Raw genomic sequence first — 20980 nt, 5'->3', positions numbered from 1 at the left:
TAGTGTAGAGCCGAAGAAAGAACACAGGCAAATCCAACAAGCCCACTTGTGAGGTGATCAGATCACTAACCTTTTAAGCTTTAGTTTCTTTTTCTGTAAAATAAAAATAATAATATATAGCACAGAACCAGGAAAAAGCAGATAAGGCTACATATGTTAGTTAACTCTATGAGCATCAAATAACCATAACTTCCTATGTATAAACTAGCAAAAGTTTCAGACTGTATTTCTGATAGTGGCAAGTGTTGGCTATATTTCAATATTCCACCTCTAAAATTTTTCAAGCACAAGTAGAATTACATAAATAAGAAATATAGATTAAGAAAGTAAAATACTGCTGCAAGTTCTCTCTTGTAATTCTTATTACCCATCATTTTCAGGATAACTTCTTTGATTCCTTTCATTATAATGTGTTACTTGACAAAGAGCAGAGCCCAGAATTCTGTGATATTGGCAAGAAGGCTCCTTCAAACAAACAGGCACAAAAGCTAACAAGTGTCGAGGTCCAGAATCACATCAACCTGTGTTCCAGTCCTGAGTTGACCCATTTCCTAAGCTGTAGAATCTGGGACAAGAGAACCTCAGTGGTCTCATCCATAAAATGGAAATAAGAGTGACCACAATAAAGGCCTGGGTGGCATAATAAACCTCTCTAAGGCTATAAGGCCCAGAGATATTCAAAGCAACTTGCCCAAGGCAGCAAGCTGATAATGGAACACACATCTCTCACCTTCCCAGTCCAAAAACAGACCCTTACGCACTTCACTGTCCCCCAAAGAAGAGAGCCCCACCTCCTCTCCCTCTCACCGTCCACACAAATGGGAAAGGATCCCCTTTGCCATCTGACAAGAAATCATTCCTAACCTTGGAATCAGATGTAACATTGATAACCATGTGACTTTTGAAAACTGTGTCAAATCCTAAAGTGGATTCTTTATTTGGTTGGGGTTTAAATGGCCAAAGTCTACATGTCCTTTGTCAGAACAAAGACTTCATTAGACATGAATTGTCTCAGAGCTGCAGGTGGGTGATGGGGCTGCAGGCCAGAGGAAGGGTTGCGGACAGTGAGATAAGAACCAAAACTAAGCCCCCTGCTGGACCCCTCTTTGTTGACTTAAGTGTGCTCACTCAACAGGCTGGAACTAGGACAGATTTGAAAACATCAAGAAGGTGTTCCTTTTTTTTTTTTTTTTTAAATGAAAAAATTAAAATGCCTTTGACTGAAGAAATCTAACCACTTCAGTCTTCAGGAAAGAGTTCTGCTTGAGGAGCAAGGACATTCTCAGTTTGGTTTCTATCTCTATCATGGACATAAGAAAAGAAGTATCCGACACTTTTATTTCAGCCTCAGCTTTCAACACGTGAAGCTAGGGTGCCTGCTGAACTCCTTTCCGAACTGAGCGCGCGGCAATTTGGAAGTCTGCAAGACCAAAACCCACTGTGTTGTAATGTGGGGAGTGCAGATCTTGACTTCAGTTATCATCTATATATCTAAGACAGAAATGGGTCATCACGCAGTCTTATCTACCCCAAAAGGGTGTGAAAAGAGTCACCTTAGTGTAAAATACCTGCAGCAGGTCAAGAAGCTGTGATAATGTAATTCTGTACATCCTAAAAACACAGCACCCCATAATAAGACAAAGCAGCTTACATTTTTGCATGTGTGTATGTACGCGCGCACACACACACACACACAGTCTCATGAGATGCTCAGAAATCAATGAGACAGGGCCTGGTGGGAGTTATCTCCATCATCCCATTTAATTGCTGAGACAACCAAAGCCCAGTATATTAAATCTAGCCTAAGTTCACACAAAACAAACGCGAAAGTGTGGCCAGAAAAAGAAGCCACAATCTTCTGACTCAAATTCTACTCTATCAATATCCTAAAGGAATACAATTTGAAGAGCTAAATATGTGTTTAATTTGAAGTGTATAAAAGGGTACTTTATCATTTCTTATTGATGCTAGGATGGCCAGGGTCCTGATGAGTAATGATAAAGGTAGAGAAGACAACTAAAAATCCCTTTACTCTTTTCCTGCCCCCTGCCTACTTAGCCATCCCAGTTAATGACTGTACTTAAAAATCTGTAATGCAAATGTAAAGCAACTAAAGTCACAGTTAAAAACTTAGTTTGCTTTATAAAAAGAACGGCATTGTAATATGAATTGTCCCTGGTACCTATGGCCCAGTGTTATGTAATCCGTAGGACAGGCCTGGAGGTCTTCCACAAAGCAGCACATAGCACCCTATTCATTTTCTTGGCAGGGGTTGGGCAAGAAAGCCATGGCAAGACCAAAGAGAGACATTCACCCTGCCTTTGTCTTCAAACTTAAGAGAGGAGTCCTGAAAAATCAGCCCTCACCTGGATAACCACAGCCAAAGAAGGACAGCAGACTGGATGTCCTATGGGGCTGTCTGGTTTAATATGAATGACAATTGTGTGGTTTCACATGAATGACTGAATCTGGGGAACTGCAGTCACCCATGAGGCCAGCATCACTAAGTTTTGTGCAAGAGAGGAAGGGCCTGGCAAGCAGAGCCTGCAGTCAAATCCAAACCCCTGTTTCTCAAGCTGCAGGTCAGGTCACCAGCAAGAGTGGATGGCAAAGTAATTTTAGTGGCATTCCACCGCCTGTGCTCTCATGAAATAGGACATGAAAAAATGAATGGTATGTGGTAAGGAGAGTTTCATGTATAACTGGTCCAAAAGGTTTAAAAGCCATCATTCCAAGGGTAGAGGCCACAATCTGCTTCTACACCTCATATTTATGTTACCGAGTCCAAGTTTGCTCTGCTCACCACGACAACAGGCCAACGAACCCAAGAGATAAGCTACTGAGGCAAAGAAGACACTTTCATCAGGGAGCCAGCAGACTGAGAAGATGGCAAGCTAGTGCCTCAGAAGAACTATCCTATGGCGGTCTGGATGCCAGGTTCTTTTAAAGATCAGAAAGAAAGAAGCAACAACTAACATCAAAAGGCAGAATAGAAAGTGAGAAGCAGTGGGGAAGTAAAGTGAAAGGGGCTTCAGTCTTGCAAAACATCTCCAAGGAAATGGCCAGCCTTTGGAAGGAGTGTGTTAATTTCTTCTATTCACAGGTGGGTAAGGACAAATCATCTTCCTATGAGCTGAACAAAGGCACTTCAGTTTACCGTCAAGCACAGGGCAAGGTCCTCTGAGGCAAGCTATTAAGTATGATTACAACAAGAGCAACAAAAAGCAAGTCAAAGAAACAATTTCCAACATGGAATCAGAATTGGCTTCCTCCCTGCAACACTTCCACTATAATGAAAACAACCTTGCCCGGATACTTCAATTTTTTTCAAGGGAAGCTAGAAATCTGAACTGTTGTATGGAATCTCCCCAGTCTTTTACAGAAACTGCAAACTTTTCAAACAATATACAGTAAACTTTCAGTTTGGCCACCAAACCAAACCTATCTAAAGGCTGGACCTGACTCCTTGATCTCTGGCTTCCAAGAAACTGATACCCAGGTATATAAGTGAGACATCAGAACTCACCTTAAGGGACTTCCCTCATGGTCCAGTGGTTAGGACTCCACACTCCCAATGCAGGGAGCCTGGGTTTAATCCCTGGTTGGGGAACTAGATCCTGCAAGCCACAACTAAGTCCCAGCACAGCTAAATAAGAAAGTAAGTTTAAGGGGGAAAAAAAGGAATCCATCTTAAGACAGCAAGAATGCAAAGTATTTCCAGTCAGTGTCCCTGGGAAACTGTACAATGGAGGCACTTCCTGAAGGCATCTGCCACCACAGCACCAGTGGAAGGAAAGAACACACGGTCCGATGAAGAAGGAAACCTCTGGCCTTAGTGCTATGAGTGAGCAAAGACACCAAACAATGGTGAGCCTGGTAGTTTCTATGAACCTTCCCCAAGTTGGGTTAGATGATGGGATGGAGCTCTCAAACTGAAATCAACCCGGACTTCCCCTTCACATATAGATACATAGGATAAGACTGACCGGTTGGATGGATAGCTTTTCTTTTTGGAAGTGTGAAAAAGAATTAAATCAAACAATGCCACCAGGACTTCTAGTGGTCCAGTGGTTAACAACCTGCCTGCCAATGCAGGGGGCACCAGTTAGATCCCTGGTCTGGGAAGATTGCTCACAGTGCAGGGCAGCTAAGCCCATGTGCCACAACTACTGAAACCCACGTCCTCCAGAGCCCCGGCTCTGCAACGAGAGGGCACCTCAACGAGAAGCCCCCACAGTGCAAAGAAGAGCAGCCCCCACTGGCCTCAACAAGAGAAAGACTGGGTGTAGGAACAAAGACCAAGCACAGCCATAAATAAATAAAAAAATAAAATATATAATTAAAATCAACACACATATGCCATCATCAGCAGTCAGCTTTGAGTGGTGTACCAGGAAGGGTCTTCCCTGCCCATAAATGCCCTCAGTTAGTCTGGAGTGCCACTGAGCGGTCCCAGGGAAACTGGTGGGGGAAGAAGCCATTCGCCATTTGCAAAAGGCAAAGGAAAAAAGGAAAGATATACCCACTTGAATGCAGAGTTCCAAAGAATAGCAAGGAGAGATATAAGAAAGCCTTCCTCAGTGATCAGTGCAAAGAAATAGAGGGGAAAAAATAGAATGGGAAAGACTAGAGATCTCTTCAAGAAAATTAGAGATACCAAGGGAACATTTCACGCAAAGATGGGCTCGATAAAGGACATAAATGGTATGGACCTAACAGAAGCAGAAGATATTAAGAAGAGGTGGCAAGAATACAAAGAAGAACTGTACAAAAAAGATCTTCATGACCCAGATAACCACAATGGTGTGATCACTCACCTAGAGCTAGACATCCCAGAATGCGAAGTCAAGTAGGCCTTAGGAAGCATCACTATGAACAAAGCTAGTGGAGGTGATGGAATTCCAGTTGTGCTATTTCAAATTCTAAAAGATGATGCTGTGAAAGTGCTGCACTCACTACGCCAGCAAATTGGGAAAACTCAGCAGTAGCCACAGGACTGGAAAAAGTCAGTTTTCATTCCAATCCCAAAGAAAGGCAATGCCAAAGAATGTTCTAACTACTGCACGATTGTACTCATCTCACACGCTAGTAAAGTAATGCTTAAATTTCTCCAAGTCAGGGTTCAATAGAATGTGAACAGTGAACTTTCAGATGTTCAAGCTGGATTTAGAAAAGACAGAGGAACCAGAGATCAAATTGCCAACATCCGCTGGATCATCGAAAAAGCAAGAGAGTTCCAGAAAAACATCTGCTGCTGCTGCTGCTGCTGCTAAGTCGCTTCAGTTGTGTCCGACTCTGTGAGACCCCATAGACGTCAGCCCACCAGGCTCCCCCATCCCTGGGATTCTCCAGGCATGAACACTGGAGTGGGTTGCCATTTCCTTCTCCAGTGCATGAAAGTGAAAAAATAAAGTGAAGTCGCTCAGTTGTGTCCGACTCCTAGCGACCCCATGGACTGCAGCCCACCAGGCTCTTCTGCCCATGGGATTTTCCAGGCAAGAGTACTGGAGTGGGGTGCCATTGCCTTCTCCAAGAAAAACACCTACTTCTGCTTTATTGACTATGCCAAAGCCTTTGACTGTGTGGATCACAACAAACCATGAAAAATTCTTTAAGAGTATTTAAGAGTATTTAAGAGTAAAAATTCTTTAAGAATACCAGAGCACCTGACTTGCCTCCTGAGAAATCTGTATGCAGGTCAAGAAGCAACAGTTAGAACCTGACATGGAACACAAACTGGTTCCAAATCAGGAAAGGAGTCCGTCAAGGCTGTATACTGTCTCCCTGCTTATTTAATTTATATGCAGATTACAACATGAGAAATGCTGGACTGGATGAAGCACAAGCTGGAATCAAGATAACCGGGAGAAATATCACTAACTTCAGATATGCAGATGACACCACACTTATGGCATAAAGCAAAGAAGAACTAAAGAGCCTCTTGATGAAAGTGAAAGAGGAGAGTTGAAAAAGTTGGCTTAAAACTCAACATTTAAAAAAAAAAAACAACTCAACATTTAGAAAACTAAGATCATGGCATCTGGTCCCATCACTTTACGGCAAATAGATGGGAAACAGTGGAAACAGTGACAAACTTTATTTTGGGGGGCTCCAAAATCACTGCAGATGGTGACTGCAGCCATGAAATTAAATTGCTCCTTGGAAGAAAAGCTATGACCAACCTAGACAGCATATTGAAAAGCAGAGACATTACTTTACCAACAAAGTCCGTCTATTCAAAGGTATGGTTTTTCCAGTAGTCAGTCACGTATGGATGTGAGAGTTGGACTATAAAGAAAGCTGAGTGCCGAAGAATTGATGCTTTTGAACTGTGGTGTTGGAGAAGACTCTTGAGAGTCCCTTGGACAACAAGGAGATCCAACCAGTCCATCCTAAAGGAGATCAGTCCTGAATATTCATTGGAAGGACTGATGCTGAAGCTGAAACTCTAATCCTTTGGCCACCTGATGCAAAGAACTGACTCATTTGTAAAGACCAGGATGTTGGGAAAGATCGAAGGTGGGAGGAGAAGGGGACGACAGAGGCTGAAATGGTTGGATGGCATCACCGACTCAACAGACATGAATATGAGTAAACTCTGGGAGCTGGTGATGGACAGGGAAGCCTGGCGTGCTGTAGTCCATGGGGTCACAAGGAGTCAGACATGACTGAGCGACTGAACTGAACTGAACTGGAGCCATTCAGCAGGCTTGCAGTCTGCCCCCTGGTTGTACAGAACTAGGATTGAAGTGGACAAGGATCTTTATCTCAGAGCCTCCTAAGTGACACTCCTTTCACGGATAGAGCTCAGGACTGATATAAGGGGCTTGGGTTTGTAGGTGGGGCTTGAGCGGAGGCTTCTTCAACCACCCCATCTCAGGGAAAATGAAAGTGAAGTCGCTCAGTCGTGTTCAACTCCTAGCGACCCCATGGACTGCAGCCCACCAGGCCCCTCCGTCCATGGGATTGTCCAGGCAAAAGTACTGGAGTGGGGTGCCATTGCCTTCTCCGATCTCAGGGGAAAAGATTCACAAAACCAGGGAACACTAGCCACCCACAGTCCTCCTTGCCTTTTGAAAAACACTCAGAGTCTTCTGTGCAAGTGTGCAAGGCCCTCAGCCTGAGAGCTGGTCTCTCATCAAACAGAAAGCGAGGCCAGACGCCAGCTCCAGACCCAGCTGTTCCCCAAGCTCGTGGTGCAGGTGTGAGACCATCCCCGTGAACCTCACCTGCCTGCAGTTTGTCATTACCACAGGCAGAGATGCAGTTGGGGCTTTTGTTTTACTTCACACCAGGGGGAAGTCATTTTTGGAATTTTTCATCTTAAATAGATTTTTCTTAAATGTATGTGACACATATTCCTCACAGGACTTAATAAAATAGATATTTCTCATGCCTGGAAAGTAAACTACAGCTGCAAAGATTCAAAGAAAATTTATTCCTTTTTTAAACTAACATTCTGGTTGGAACATTCAAAATACTTATTTTGCTATAATTTCTGAAAAAGTTCACAACCAGCAAAAACAGAACTCTCTTAGCAAGCATTTTTAATTAATATTATGCTAATTAACAGGACAAAGGCAACACTAACAAATACACATGAGCTAATATATCCTGGTATAACTTTTTATCTATAAGGCAAAGAATATAATTTCAAGACAGGAAAAAATTCCTGTAGCTCTTTCTTGCCATATAATTGCCATTATGGACAAAAGAGGAAAGCCATTATTTTCAGATCTTTAAAAATCTGAGTCTGACATTTCTGTAAGGAAAGGAAGAAGTGATCATTGTAAGTATTCATAAAAAGCTTCTAATTGCTTTAAAATTACTCTTTAGACATACAAATAAATAAAGCCCATTGTACTACAAGAGCTTAGGTTGAACTGTATAAGGGAAGGTATTTTTGTATCTGACTTCAATGCAAAGAACATAGGTGCTTTCACTCAGTTAAGCTTTTTTTTTTTTTTCTACAAATGAAATGTATTCCCTAAGCAGAAAGTGTCCAGCAGAAATAACAGTAATGGGGATGGGGTTTTCATGACATTCTCAGGTGACTTCCAAGATTCCTTGTCACAATCAAGACTGCTACAATGGCAAAAAGAAACGAACCTCTGGGACTCTGTAACCTCCCCAGACATGGTGTACTAAAAGGATTTGGCTTGTCTCGTCTCTCCTGATTATGCAATATATGCTAGAAGCAGAAGAATGGTGACACGGACCACTGGGCTGTGGACAATGTTTTCTGGTCCCACTTGTTCCATCTCCTCATTTACGATTGTGCGTGTTGCCCTGACACTTGCAGTGAGACGAGAGTGGACATGTACCAGGCAAGAGCAATGAGCAATGTTCAGCCTTGTCTATAAGGTAAAGAAAGCAGGGAGGTGTATATTCAGGTACTTAGTGGGCCAGCACGGGAGCACACACATGTACACACACACATTTACACACAGGCACCTCCTAAGTCTTTGCTGGCATAGATATATAAACATGTCTGGCTGTACACAACAGACATTTTCCTTGAAGTTGTGATCAATAATATTGCAACTCAAATATTCAAAGGCCCTAGAGAAGCTTACTGTTTAAAAGAAATCTATGATGACGCCTTTCATAAACCTGTGTTTGCTAATAAAAAAAAAATCACCCCTACATTGTCCAAGTTTGGATTTATGTATTCAGAAACAGCATGCAAACCCAAACACAGAGATCACAGTCACACTGTCTTCTTTTGTAACATACTACTTCATGGGTAAACAGGTGACCGTCACTTCAAACAGCATATTTGAAATAACAAGATAGATCTTGTTCCAACAAGAATAGCTGAAAGATTCTTATTTGAAACAGAAGCAGGGAAAGTTAACATCATGTGCCCATGGCCACACCCACAGGATAGCTAGGGGGCTTCTCTACATTACTGTGATTCTGCCCTCACAAAGACTTACCAAGAGAAATAAACCACATCTGTCCACTGGGATTGGCAAGTGCCTTTTTGTTCCCTATTAGTTCTAAGGCACTTAGAGAGAGAATGCCACTCACTGTACCTTAGGATCTCAAAGGAAACCAGCACTTCAAATGATTATCTCTATCCAGTCTGCCACACTCCCATCATTCATAGTATAAATATTCAGTGCCAAGAACCAGCTACTAAGAAAAGCAATGAAGGGGAAGTAAGATCCCAGGAAATTACTGAACACGTAATCAGCAAGACTTACACACATCTGTTTGACCAACCTCCTTAAAGAGACTGCCCAAATCAAACTCTTAAATCACTCTCGGAATGACAGGCCAGTTATGCGCCTATGATGGCTAAAGTCAATGGCAAATTCACTACCAAAAAGGACAGCACTGAGTGTGGGATGTGCCCAAACCCAACCTTCAGTTTATGGGATGTGCATTTTACAAGATCATTTGAAGTGCCATACATCAAACAGTCTGAAAGTTCTTCAGCCATGATCACCAATCACAGTCATGGTGTCTAGTTACTGTAGAGAAGAAGAATTCAAAGCTGTAGGCTACTTGGAATTAAGATAACCAAGTTTTGTTGGATGTTTTTTTTTGTTTTTGTTTTTTTGCTTCCCTTGTGGCTCAGCTGGTAAAGAATCCACCTGCAATGCGAGAGACTGGGTTCAATCCCTGGGTTGGGAAGATCCCCTAGAGCAGGGAAAGGCTACCCACTCCAGTATTCTGACCTGGAGAATTACATGAAACATATAGTTCATGGGGTTGCAAGGAGTCAGACACGACTGAGTGACTTTCACTTTCTTTTTCACATATTTTTAAGTCTTTCTGCTCTTTTAAAATGTTTTCTTTTACATTCATTTCCTTAATGAAAAACACTCATTCTTTATGAACCAATTTTTTTTTACATCCTTAATTCTAATTTCTTCTTTTTCAATAAGCTTCTATTTTTATTATTATAAATGGATATCTAACAATGACAACCAAGTGGATCTTCCTCCTTGTAACAGGGGAAACCATAAGGGAGCAATAGAGGGAAGTCTCTATCTCCAAGAAAATAGAAAGATTACATTAGTAACTCAGAGCCCATGGCTCTGAAGTAGCTCAGTCAAGTCTTCCTTAACTTGAGGTCAGAAGCTGCTCACCTCTTTGTTCCCTCTTTGACCTAAGCTTTATCTTATCCAATAACACCTTTCTTTCCTAAATGTTCCTACCCAGAATCACTGAATTCCAGTACTTAACTGGAGAAAGAAACAAAGACAAGGGGTGGAGTATGCAGAAACCACCACTGCAAGAAAAAATAAATAAATAAAAATGACAATATGCTAACAAAAGTTAACAATGTCACAGAGTAATGCAGCAGTGCTGTACAACAAACATATGTGAACCACACATGTAGTTTAAAGTTTTCTAGTAGGCACATTAGGTTTTTTTTAAAGGTGAGATTAACTTTTTGGATGAAGGCAGTCAAAAGATACAAACTCCCAGTTACGAGATAAAGAAGTGCTAGGGGTGTAATGTACAACATGATAAACATAATTAACATTTCTGTATGTCCTACATGAAGGTTGTTAAGAGAGTAAATCCTAAGTGTTATCATTCATCACAAGCAAAAAGACATTTTCTATTTCTTTAATTTGTTATCTACATGAGATGATGAATGTTCACGAACCTTACTGTGATAATCACTTCATGATGTATGTAAATCAAATCATGAGGTGTAAACCTTAAACTTATATACTGATGTAGGTCAAATTATAACTCAATAAAACTGGGTGGGGGAAGATGGAATAATATAGTTTACTTAACTCAAACTTATCAAATTATCATTTCAACATGAAATATAAAAACCTGAGATATTTAACTTTCTATTTTTCACACCAAGGTTCTAGCAGATATTTTATACTTACAGTACATCTCAACCTGAACCAGCCACATTTCTCATGGCTTCTGAACTGGATGATGCAGGCTTACAAACTGCCGGATGCTATTCTAAGTGCTTTAAATGTACAGGCTCATTTAATCCTCACAAAATCCCATGAGTAAATACTACCATTATTTTCATTTTGTTGTTGAAGAACTGAAAGAGCAGAGACTCAAAAATCACATGCTGGTGGACATGGCCATCTAGCTACAACTACCATACTATTTATCAAGAGGCTACCGGGTGCATGACAGATACAGAGCTGCATGTCCAAATAAATTCTCTGATGTGCTCCGAAGAACACTCCTGGAGGATAACTGTTAACACTCCAATTTTACACACTGCTGCATCATTAATACAAGACATTTAGAGAAGGGGCAGCATGACTTCACAAGGTAATACACGATGGAAAATAGCAAGGGTGACCAGTGCACAGGTCTAACTCTAAAGGAGCACATAATCTAGTAAAAGAGTACAAAACCACCACAAAGGTTACTATACTACAAGGTATAATGAGGTACAAAGGAGATTTAGATGAAAAAAATCTTAGTCCAGTAAGAGAGCAAGCAAGGCCTTCACGAAAGCAGATTCCCACCAACAGTGTAGGAGGATTCCTTTTTCTCCACACCTCTCCAGTATTTATTATTTGTAGACTTCTCAATGATGGCCATTCTGACCAGTGTGAGGTGAAATCTAACTGTAGTTTTTATTTGCATTTATCTAATAATTTTTATTAGAATAAAAAATAAATTCTATTTATAAAAACAATAAAAATTATTAGAAAATTATTAAAATAAAATTTATTAGAATTATTGTTTATTAGAATAATAAAAATTGTTATTAATTTACTTTTAGTTAGCAATGTTGAACATTTTTCATGTGCCTTTTGGTCATCTGTATGTTTTCTTTGGAGAAATGTATATTTAGACATTCTGCCCATTTACTGACTGGGTTTTATGGAGGTATTTTAGAAACCTAAAAACAGAGCTACTGTATGACCATACAATCCTGCTCTTGGGTATATATGAGGAGAAAACCATAATTTGAAAAGATACATACACCCCAGTGTTCACCACAGCACTATTCCAACAGCCAAGACACAGAGGCAACCTAAATGTCCTTCAACAGATGAATGGATAAAGAAACTGCGGTACATATACACACAATGGAACATTACTCAGCCATAAAAAGAATGAAGTAATGCAATTTGCAGCACTGTGGATGGGCCTAGAGATTATCATACTAAGTGCAGTAAAGTCACACAGAGAAGGAAAAATACCATATGATATCACTTATATGTGGAATCTAAAAAAAAAAAAGATACAAGGATTTCCCTAATGGTCCAGCAATTAAAACTATGTACTTCTACTACAGGAGGAGCTGACTCAATGCCTGGTTAGGGAGCTAAGACCCCACATGCTGTAGAGTGTGGCCAAACAAATTAATTAATAATTCTTAAAATTAATTTTTAAATGATACAAATGAACTTATATACAAAATAGAAATAGACCAACAGACGCAGAAAACAAACATGACTACTAAAGGGGAGCAGGGATAAATGAGGAGTTTGGAATTAACATGTATACACTATTAGAAACAAAATAGATAACCAAGAGGCACCTGCCAAACAGCACAGGGAACTATACTCAAAATTTTCTAATAACCTATAATGGAAAAGAATCTGAAAAGGAACAGATTATATTTACATCTGAATCACTGTGCTATATACCTGAAACTACTACAACATTGTAAAGCAATGAAACTTCAATTTTAAAAAATAAAATAAAAAGGAATTAGTAAGGAGCCTACAGCCAAGAGCACAGGTAAGGCAGTGGGATAAATGACCCGCAGAAGGGTGTTGAAGGAATAGCTGAAACAGTTCAAAAATGGCTAGAGTACAAAGTGAAAGTGTACTCAGTCTTTTCTGACTCTCCGAGACCCCCATGGACTGTAGCCTGCCAGGCTCTTCTGTACATGGGACTCTCCAGGCAAGAATACTAGAGTGGATTGCCATGCCCTTCTTCAGGGGATCTTCCCGACCCAGAGATTGAACCAGGGTCTCCTGCATTGCAGACAGATTCTTTACTGTCTGAACCAACAGGGAAATCCTTGGGAATGCAGACTACATGTAGGAAAAACAATTGTCAGATGTGGTGCTAAAGTTGTCCAAGGGCCGTGGCAGGAAAACTCAAATTTTATGCAAAGTCTGAAGAAACTGAGTACCATGATCAAAACTGAGCCTCAGGTAAAATTATTCTAGATACACTGGACAAGATGGACAGCAACAAGGAAGATAAGAAAAGCGGGCGAGGGCGTTATAAAATGACCGAGGCAGGAAACTGCCATGGTCACAGTCCAGTATAAAACAGATAGTAAGGATGAGGCTTTGTGGATGCAGAATCCTTAAGGCCTGGGGTCTAGAGTTAAATCAAAGCTGATGGAGTTTCAACCCTTAGTGATGAGCAGAGTGGTGGAACCATTAACAGAAACTTTGGATGTAACACAATCCAACCAGCATGCTAGTTAATCATAGTAAGTAGAAGTTTTTAATCCCTCCCCCGTTTTTTTCAGCCTACAAACTTCCTGCTATAGCTGTGCTTCCCATATCAAGATCTGCACAATTATCTACTAGGCTTATAAATGGCTCTTATTTTAAATTAAAGAACTCCTTCTCTATCAAGTGAATCATTAGTGGTTAGCAGAAAATGGCAAGGGGCATTATGTTTCAACTAAGACAGAATAACCCTAACACCTCCAAGTCCTTCAATGCAAACACAGAAGAAGAATTTCAGAATTCCAGCACAGCTGAATAATGCTCTGCATAGACTTATCAAACAGCCATGACTAAAACATCCAACATCGGCCTTTTCCTTGAAGTTCTCAGTGTTTTCAGAGGAAAAGTTAGAAACAATTTCCCTACTGCCAACTTCCCTTTGCATTTTTTTTCATGTTTAATTAAAAAACACTCTACTTTAAGCAAATATTTCCCCTTTAATTACCTGACACACAGTAGTAGAGCTGCATAAATTTTGCCTGAGGTTAAACCTGGAGTAGAGCCTAATCACCAGCTTGAGACATTGTTCTGGCCAAGTAAAGCAGAACACATTTATCCCCTGTGTTTGAACAATACTTAGGCACTTCCACTAAGACCTCCTTTTACCCGGTGTTGATTCTGATTAACCCCCTTACCTAATTTGTTCGGGAAGTCTGGGCATTCTTCACACCACCGCCACAGGATTAAGCACCTCAATGCAGAGGTTCAGGTGTGTACAGAAGTATGCGGTAGAAAATATGAACACCTCTGGGTGGCTCAGCTGGTAAAGAGTCCGCCTGCAATGAAGGAGACCTGGGTTCGATCCCTGGCTTGGGAAAATCCCCTTGAGAAGGGAAAGGCTACCCACTCCAGTATTCTGGCCTGGAGAATTCCAAGCACTTGGAATAGTCCACAGGTCGCAAAGAGTCAGACATGACTGAGTGACTTTCACAGTGCCAGACCTACCACCATTAAATGCCGACCTGGGCAGCCTTCCCTGATTCAACAGATTTTGTTCTAGACACACCTTCATGTTTCTCTACTGCTTTCCATAAAGATTTTCAAAGTACAGTGATGAGAGCAGATAGAAAAGTCAAGAGAAAAGTTACAGGTCAAATACATGCCCAAAAGTATTAAGCAATTAAGAATGACAGCTGTATGCATAAGCTAAGAAAAATTGGGAAATTAATGGCACTTTCATCAAGCAATGAATCTCAAGACCAAACAGATACACACACACACACACACACACACACACACACATATACAGGTAATATGCACGTACTTTCTTTGTTCCTAAGAGGCCCCACTCCAAATTCTCAGGCTGAAGTATGCTGTAGTGTTACATGTGTGGTCTAAAGATGCTCAAAGCACTTTTCTTATCCTACAATTCAATCTAGTAATAAAAGGATGGTTCTTTGGAAGACTGAATTCAGGGCAGCTGGGAAGTTTCACTAGAATCAAATGATCTCATCTGCCAACCATCCAGGACTCCCCAAACTCTGGAAGTGATCTTGTGTCACCGCCGACCTCTCTAGCAACCGACAAGGGAAATGGAGAGGGTGAGGAAGCAGCCACCTTTCCATGTAGGGAAGTCTTCTGCATTCTAGTCCACTTTTCCATCTAAGACATAGAAACCACATAGGCAGAGCAGAAGATCCCAACTAGAAAGTCTTTTTCAGGGGGGTAGTTGGAAGGGAACTCGGGGAACCACCTACTCAGGTAATCATTTGTGTGCACACCAAGCAGACTGGTATGCGAGGAACAGGAGGCCCTAGAGACTCTGGCCACTTGAACCATTAGTGGCTAATACTCTTTGAAAGCAGGTAGCTGCTATGTGAGAACAACTTCAATAAACTTGGGACTTCCCTGGTGGTTCAGTGGCTAAGACTGTGCTCCCAATGCAGGGGGTCCAGGTTCAATCCTTGGTCAGGGAATTAGATCCCCCATGCCTCAACTGAAAGATCCCGTGTGCCAAAAACGAAGCTCCCACATGCCGCAACTAAGACCCGACACACCCAAATAAATAACTATTTTAAATAACAAAAAACTCTATATAGAGGCAACGACGACAACAATGATAAAGATGATAAAGACAGTGGAGGCAGTAACTCTTCGTGCTGTGCTCATGATGTCTGGAAAGTATAAGGCTTTGGAGTCAGAAAGATCCCAATTCAAATTCAACACATTTCAAGCAACTCATTTAAACATTTTGAGTTCCCCCTTTTTCATCCAAAAAATGAGAAGAATGAAGAGGCACAAACCCAGAAAGCTGTTGTGGAGATAAATTTAGCAGTGTGATGGAAACACCTGGCACACTGAAAAGTGTTTCACACTCATTCATTACCCTCCCTTCCTGAGCACAGTTCATGGTGCCTTCCACAAATCTGAGAACTGGCTCCCCAACAGGAAGAGCCCCAGGATTTATAGCACTTGCTCCTGTGGAGGCTTATATTCATTTGACAGGCATTCACCGAGTACTCCCTGTGTGCCGGGCTCTGAGTTGGCCATTGGTAATATATTTGCTTTAATTTCTACCTTTATGGAATCTGATTTACTTCTTCTTTAGTGTCAGAGATTGAAAGCAAAAATTCCTCAAAAAATAAACCAGTCCTGAATAATACCCATTTTTAAGAGCACAATGACAGGTCATTTGCCTTACTATTTTGCTGCATTGATGATTCTTATTTATTATTTGGGTTATTCATCTGATGCCAACCTAACTGTCACCCAAAAAGGCAAGACTAGGGTAGACTAGGTCCTGAAAAGGAACCAAACTTAATGCAATGGGAAATAACCAGAAGAAATGGGTAAGTATGCAATTATAAAAATGAAAAAAAATTAAGGAAGGAAGAAGGGCTCGGGAAAGTCAATATGAGACTGAAGAGAACACTCTAACAGGAGTCCACAATGAGCTGTGTGAGCTTGGGTACCACTGGAGATGGTGATTCCTCACAAATGGGCCAAGAGTGATTGCCATCTTTATGGTGAGTACTACTGTGACCCTACCTCTCTGGGCCTCAATTTCCTCAATTGTCTGAGAAGTTCTGGCTAGATCTGTGATTTTTAAAAGAGGGAAGTTTCAAATTTTCTAATTAATTTAAAAGGATGAGACACTAAAAAGAAAAAAAAAAAAGGTTAAGAAGTACCTGACTAAAGGATCCTGCATGTGACTCCTATTTCTAACATCCTGTCAGGGTGATAGGTCATGTTGCTGGTGCTGAAGCTGAAGCTTCAACCCTTTGGCCACCTGATGCAAAGAGCTGACTCATCGGAAAATATCCCACTGCTGGGAAAACTTGAGGGCAGGAAGAACAGGGGGCAACAGAGGATGAGATGGTTGGATGGCATCATTGACTCAATGGACGTGAATTTGAGCTGACTCCAGGAGACAGTGAAGGACAGGGAAGCCTGGCGTGCTACAGTCCACGGGGTCGCAAAGAGCTGGACACAACTCAGCAAATGAACAACAACATATCATGATGATATAGTCTGGCTTCACTTGACCTCAGAGCCTTGGCATTAGAAAAACAAAGTTCCGGGCTACCCTGGTGTCCAGTGATAAAGAATCTGCCTGCCAACGAAGAGAACACAGGTTTGGTCCCTAGTCCGGGAAGATTCTACCTGTTGCAGGGCAACTAAGCCCATGTGCCACAACTACCGAGCCTGGTCTCTAGAGCCTGTGGGCGGACACTACTGAAGTCCACGCACCCTGGAGTCCATGCCCCACAACGAGAGAAACCACGGCAATGAGAAGCCTGCACACCACAACAAGAGGAGCTCCCGCTCACTCACTCCCACTCACACAGCATCGAAGACCCACTTTTTAAGAAAAAGTTCCTTCATTGCTTATTCCCAACAGAAAACTAAATTCAAATATTTTAATCAAAACAAATGAACAAAAAGAAGGTCCTTCTATGGTTCAATGAGAAAAGTGTGTCAAGAATTAAGAAGTGACATTAACTCAACCTTCTGTGTCTGCATTTTTAAAATTCTGTAAGCTACCTGTACAACAAATTCTCAAGAAAAAAAAGCAAATAATTAAGCAGAGATGATAACTGTTAGATTTCAGTAGTATAATAGTATGATACTGTATACAGTACAAGTATTTCTATTTAAAACAGAAAATAAAAATACTAGTTGGAAATATGTGTCGTGGTTTTTAATAAACTCTTCCATAGCAGCAGAAATGATGTCCGACTAGAAAAGAGTCCAGAAATGTCAGCAAGTATAAACAGAATCACTGATAAGAGATATGAAGTCCAAGCCAATATCCATAGAAACTCAAGGATTACACATAGTATTACAGCTATCTATAGGTTGTATACCAGTGGGTATCATATCAGTCACTCTGCAAGTATTATCTCATTTAATTTCAACAACTCCTTGAGATATGTGTTTTTTAATCCCTAAAATTGCATAATAAGGCCCAGAAAGTTTAAAGTTTTGCCCAAAGTCACACTTCTATGAAGTCAAAGAACCCAGATTCAAATGATAGGTTTATCTGGCTAAATACCCCAGCTTTTTAACAACGCCTCTACTTTCATTAAAATCCATCAAAGAAACGGCAATTCTCAAGTGGGAAAGCACTTTCAGAGCATGTCATATTTTGTCCCACCATGATGGCTGTCTGCATATTAGGCTTGGGGTAGTCACTAAGAATGAGGACCTGAAAAGACCTAACTTCTCACAAATACAGATTATACATACAACTGGTATTTTTCGAAGTTGACAAAGCAACTACTCAAATGACACTAAAATGGCCCATATATATCAAGGGAAAGGGATGAAAACACTAAGCACTGCAGCTGATTAACTCAAACACCAAATGTGCTGTGTTTATTCGCTCAGTCCTGTCCGACTCTTTGCCGAAGCCCGCCAGGCTCCTCTGTCCATGGGGATTCTCCAGGCAAGAATACTGGAGTGGGTTGCCATGCCCTCCTCCAGGGAAATCTTCCCAACCCAGGAATCGAACCCAGGTCTCCCACACTGCAGGTAGATGTTTTTTTACCATCTGAGTCACCAAGGAAGCCCCATACACCAAACGGCAGTGGAAAACCCCCAGACTAGAGCAATGAGCACAGAAAAGGATTTCAGTAGAAAAGACAATACAGCAACTGGGTCTGTAGGCCTCAGAAATTTCAAGCCTACTTTTATACTCTAGATCCTGCTGGGATGGGGGGAGTTCGGGGAGCAGTGGCTACAGGTATTTTTTTGCCTTAATAACTTAATATTGCGTACATGTAATCCAGCAGAGAGAAAAACTTTTTAAAAATTTCTGATTAGGATAATAATTCAAAAGCTATGGGCTTCTTGAATGACAGTTACGTCTCTTTTCTGTAGATGGTGTATGAATACAAAGCTATTTTAGCTACCGCTACAAGAACATGTAAACAGCAAGGTCTTATAGAGGACTGCGCTAAAACAGTAGGAGTCACAGAGTTTGGGACACAGTACTATAACAAAGAAAACCTCCAAATCCCAAGACAAGGAAGGGTTCACTACCAACAAATTTAAATTAATGTAAATATAATATGCAAAGCATTACCATTACATTAAATAAGGCACAGTTTGAAGAAACTCTAAAGATACACAAAAGGAAACCAACAACTAAAATCATCTGTAGAATGTTCTTATATGTTTGTATATATATGTGATACACGCATGGTCTCATAACTGCAGATCAATCAATATATACCACTAAAACTATTAACTGTATTACTCCTTCACTCACTAGTCATTTACATCCTTCCAAGGAGGGATGGAAGTAGAAGAATGTATGAAAAATATTCACATATATACATGCCCTACATTTTAAGAAAACTCCACAACCTTCCAACAGCATGCTGATATATGAACTTATTTGATCAAATAAGCAAGTAACACAACTCTTTCAAATAAAAGTATTTATTATAATAAGCCTAAAAACAGTAAGACTTCCCAACTTTGATTTATGAATCTTTTACGCCAAAAAGCAGGCCTCTGAGATATTTAGACTACACCGATAGATTCCTGGGTATGTGTAAACACACAAGTGTAGTAGCAGTGACATGAAGCGTTGTTTTTTCCCCAAAAACTTTTAAAAGAAAAAAAAAAAGAGTATTAAAATGTAGTTAAGTTCCCAGACATGTATTTTCGACTTAAATCACCATATTTTCCTCCCCAGTTCTCACTGTGGTAACTAAAGTAAACTAAGAAAAATGCGTGGGGAGGTTATATTTCTGAGATATAAGCTAAATGAGGTATTATGAATATAATGTGCAAATAGCAACTTTTATAAAATACTCAGCATCAGACCACTCTGCAAATATTCAGAGTCCATTTAATGTTCAAGCCAACTTCCTATTTAAATGATAATACTAGTAATTATCAAGTACTGTGCCTCCCTTTACTGTAAGTTAGGCTTCATACAGGGCTTCCAGGGTGGCTCAGTGGTAAAGAATCTGCCTGCAATGTGGGAGATTCAGGTTCTATCCCTGTGTCTGGAACATCCCCCGGAGAAGGCACTGGCTACCCACTCTAGTATTCTTGCCTGGAGAATTCCATGGACAGAGGAGCATGGCAGGCTACAGTGGGATTGGAAAGAGTAAGGCACGACTGAGCACACATGCATATTGTAGATAAGGCAGCTGAAAGCATTAACATCTTTACTTTCTTTTTTCAGGCTCCATACAAGGTTTTATATTCTAATAATATCTCATTTTATCCTCACAAAACACAAAGTAGGTCTAACTATCATTTTTGAAAAGAAGAAACTACAATGTAAAAGCGAAGTAACCTGCCCATGGTCATAGATCAGTTATCCAAAACCAAGTGAGCCTAAATGCAAAAGCGTGTGCTTTTTTTTAATTCCCAGGTGTATTTAAAGTAGGGCTCACACAGCAATACACAGAGACCTAGGTAGTTTCCTACCACAGAGCTTTTAGGGAAAAAAATTTTGAAGAGAGATATGGAGAGGGATGGTAATCCATTAAGAACTTAACTGGGAAACTGCCTGAAGCTTATCTGAAGGCAGTGCTCTTGAATCAAGGAACATTTTAAAAACACCAAAGTTGTTGTCATTTACCCACATGTGTCAGAGGAGATGAAGCAAATTCATATCAAAAGAACTGTTTTTTAATTATTACATGTGACAGGTAGGTAAGAAAGGATTAACATGGTTTGGGTAACTGGAAACACTCTAGCTGAAACTGACTAGCTCAGAAATTAACATATTCAATTCTGCAGAACATTAAAAAACCAATCAAACATTCTAACATCAAAACTATTCAGGAAATTTAAATATATATATTTCAAGCCAAAAAAGTTACAGAAGCCTTCTGAACAGAAAAAAAAAAAAAAAAACATTAATTTAACTTAAGACATGCTCCTTTTCAAATGACTATAACTGGTCAGGTAGTTTCACAAACTTATAACTTTGCCTTGTCAAGGAAAGTTCTCCTCCACATAGTGAATAAAACATTAGCCCTCTCCTCTAAGTTATCAAATTATTTATACTTCTTATTTATACTTCTTCATAGTATAAAATTGAGCTAAATTTCCTAAACAGAATCAGCTAAGTTGTTTTT

At 40.4% G+C, this 20980-nt stretch overlaps 1 protein-coding gene across 12 annotated transcripts in view; it reads right to left on the bottom strand.

Moving 5' to 3' along the window:
- Positions 1 to 20980, bottom strand: part of BNC2 (basonuclin zinc finger protein 2) — a 485666-nt gene that overhangs the window by 416496 nt on the left and 48190 nt on the right. For 4 of the 12 annotated variants that reach the window (XM_086415024.1, XM_086415003.1, XM_086415008.1 and 1 more), the window contains exon 2: positions 14069 to 14209. The exons of the other annotated variants lie outside the window; for them this stretch is intronic. The gene's annotated coding sequence lies outside the window, so the exon portion shown is untranslated. The remainder of the gene's footprint in view (positions 1 to 14068; positions 14210 to 20980) is intronic. 12 annotated transcript variants of the gene reach the window in all.

The sequence above is a fragment of the Bos grunniens genome, chromosome 8 (genome assembly GCF_055505025.1).
Source record: "Bos grunniens cultivar Pamir isolate PY7600 chromosome 8, Bosgru_T2T1.0, whole genome shotgun sequence".
NCBI lineage: Eukaryota > Metazoa > Chordata > Mammalia > Artiodactyla > Bovidae > Bos > Bos grunniens.
This window is presented reverse-complemented; position numbering and strand designations above follow the sequence as displayed.